We start from the raw sequence: 3,058 nt of genomic DNA on the forward strand, positions 1-3,058 counted from the left end.
GTGGTGTAGGTTGCAACTGCAGCTTGAATCTGATGCCTGGCCTGGGACCTCCATAAACCATCAGGGGGTCCAAATAGAGGGGGGAAAAAAAGAATCCCCAAATTACACAGTTTGGAGAGCTTCTGGGGTTGGTGAACACATTCACATGCGGGGAGGGTGGCAACTCCATGGGGACAGAAGCTCCTGCATGTGGAACCCTGCAGGACCTCCCCCTAGGTATGCATGTATGTATGTATGTATGCCCCATGTATGTCTCCATATAGCTGTTCATCTGTGTGCTTTATCGTGCCCTTTATTATATAGTAAACCAGTAAGCCTAGTGGTCCTCCGAGTGTTGTGAGCAGTTATAACAAATGATCAAACCTGAGGGGGGAGTGTTGTGGGAAGCTCCCATCTATAGCCAGCTGGTCAGAAGTACATACAGGTGACGTCCTGGCACTTATGACTGCCGTCTGAAGTGGGGGAAAGGCTTGGGGGACTGACCCTTAACCTGTGGGATCTGCACTAATTCCACTTAGTTTTGGAATTGAATTCAACCGTAGGACACCCTGTTGGTGTCTGCAGAAAAGTGGAGAATTGCTTGCTGTGGAAATCTCACATGTGGGGACAGCGGTGCTGTAGTCCCCGGATAGTGGACATCGTTTTCCCTTTCAGCTGATTTTAGAGAAGTGGGATTTGCTGCAGAGGCCCCAGCTCGTGGAAACATGTGATTTGGGAAGGGACAGTGTGCAAGGGAGGGAGGGAGGAGGGTGAGGAACCTTTGAGTCCTAGGCGGTCACGTGGTCATGGGGCCCGAGCAGCAGCTGTGCTGCACTATTACTAAAGGTAAACATTACCAGCGGAATTTGGAGACAGCTCCAGCTCCAGGGGAGCTGGCTTACCGGATGCACAAGGAATTGCAAAAAGAGTCAGATGTACAGCCCCTTCATTCTGGTTATCTCTAATGGCTAAAATGAAATCAAGAGTGCTGGGTGGGGAGTTCTTGTCGTGGCGCAGTGGTTAACGCATCTGACTAGGAACCATGAGGTTGCAGGTTCAGTCCCTGCCCTTGCTCAGTGGGTTAAGGATCCGGCGTTGCCGTGAGCTGCGGTGTAGGTTGCAGACGCGGCTCGGATCCCACGTTGCTGTGGCTCTGGCGTAGGCCGGTGGCTACAGCTCCGATTCGACCCCTAGCCTGGGAACCTCCATATGCCGCGGGAGTGGCCCTAGAAAAGGCAAAAAGACAAAAAAAGAAGAAAAAAGAAAAAAAAAAGAAAGTACCTCTGAGGCCTCTGGTCACAAGAAAGCAGTCAACATGCAGGGGTGGGGGTGGGGGGGCGCAAAACTAGGAAACTATTGAAACCAGGGCGTAAAATGTGGAGTTGTTTCATTTTGTGGATTGGTATCATCAGCTAGGAACCTACGTGAAGGCCATATGGTAGTCATTGTGCCTTTTTTTTCCCCCTGGCTGCACACGTGGCATATGGAAGTTCCCAGGCCAGGAAGTGAATCTGAACCACAGTCGTGACCTATACCACAGCTGTAGCAATGCCAGGTCCTTAACTCACTGCACTATGGTGGGAACGCCACGTGCTGTCTTTTCTTTTCTTTTTTTTTTCCCGCTGCACCTATGGCATGTAGGCGTTCCTGGGCCAGGGAGTGAACCTGCACCACAGCTGTAACCGCAGCAGTGACAATGCCAGATCCTTAATCTGCTGAGCCATGGTATTCGCTGTGCTGTTCTTACCCTTTTTCCATTGGTTTGAAACTTTTCTAAGCTAGGGGGGAAAACCATCTTTCTGAAGCGGAGTCACAAAGCAGAGAAATAAAATACAGTGGGCCATGCTTCGTGATCACAGCGTGGCTACAACTGCTTCCACACCCAGAGCCCAGAAGAAGGGCTGAGAGGGAGACACCTGTTGGCTGTTGGACCACCTCCTAGGGGCATCCAAGAAACTCCCTTATGCCCTAGCCAGGTTGAGCCCAGTCTGTCACAACCAGAAACCTCCACGAGGACACACTTGGTCCCAGTGCCTGATGCAGCCAGGCTCAGTGAAGCCCTCCCTCTTCCTGAGAAGAGTCACGCTGGAGAGAATTCCCCAGACCTCGAAATGCCACCCTTCACTCTACAAATAAGGAAACAAGCTGAGCAGGAAGGGGCTTGTGCAAGCTCAAGTGACAAGTGAATCGGTGACAGTCAGATCTGGAACACTCATGGCATCTCCCCACCCAGCTTCTGTAGGCCTTTCCGGGCTGTCCCTCAGCCAGCTGGGCACCTGCTCTACGGGAGGCACTGGGGCTGCTGAGTCAAGGCAGCAGCCTAGGTGTGAAGGATGCCTGAAATGGGGGGAGGGGGCGAGGCAGCTCACCTGAGCTCCTGGAGAGCAAGGACCTGTCCCCCCTCAGCCTCTACAGAGAGGGGCTGCAGCCTCCAGAGTCAAGTTCAGATCCTGCCTCGGGTGATCACACTTTCTAGGTATGTTCTCTTATGTGAGTTAACTTTGCTTTGCTTTTCTTTCTTTCCTTCTTTCTCTTTCTTTTTTCCTTCCTGTCTTTTTTTTTTTTTTGGCCTTTTTAGGGCTGCAGCCATGGCATATGGAGGTTCCTAGGCTAGGGGTCCAAGCAGAGCTGCAGCTGCTGGCCTACATCAGAGTCACAGCAATGCCAGATCCGAGCCGCGTCTGCAACCTACACCATAGCTCATGGCAACGTGGGATCCTTAATCCACTGAGTGAGGCCAGGGATTGAACCCGAAACCTCATGGTCCCTAGTGGGATTCCTTTTCCATGGCGCCAAAATGGGAACTCCCAGCTTCGCTTTTCTGATCCTCGTTCCCCGAGGAGTAAAGCGGGATGAGTAATACAAGCTGGCTGGATTTCCTGAAGGCCTGGAGCAAGTCGGCACATAAGTACTCAGTGAGGCATAAAGTGCTACTGGGGAAGGTACCGCGGCACACAGAGAACACTCTGGAACTGGGGGGGATCATTTCATGAAGGGGATGGGCCAGTAGCCAGGACAACAGGCTCAGGCAGGGGCACCTCCTCCCACCCCACCCTGGCCGCACACTTGAACCCACGCA

This window comes from Phacochoerus africanus, chromosome 7, assembly GCF_016906955.1.
Source record: "Phacochoerus africanus isolate WHEZ1 chromosome 7, ROS_Pafr_v1, whole genome shotgun sequence".
Classification (NCBI taxonomy): Eukaryota; Metazoa; Chordata; class Mammalia; order Artiodactyla; family Suidae; genus Phacochoerus; species Phacochoerus africanus.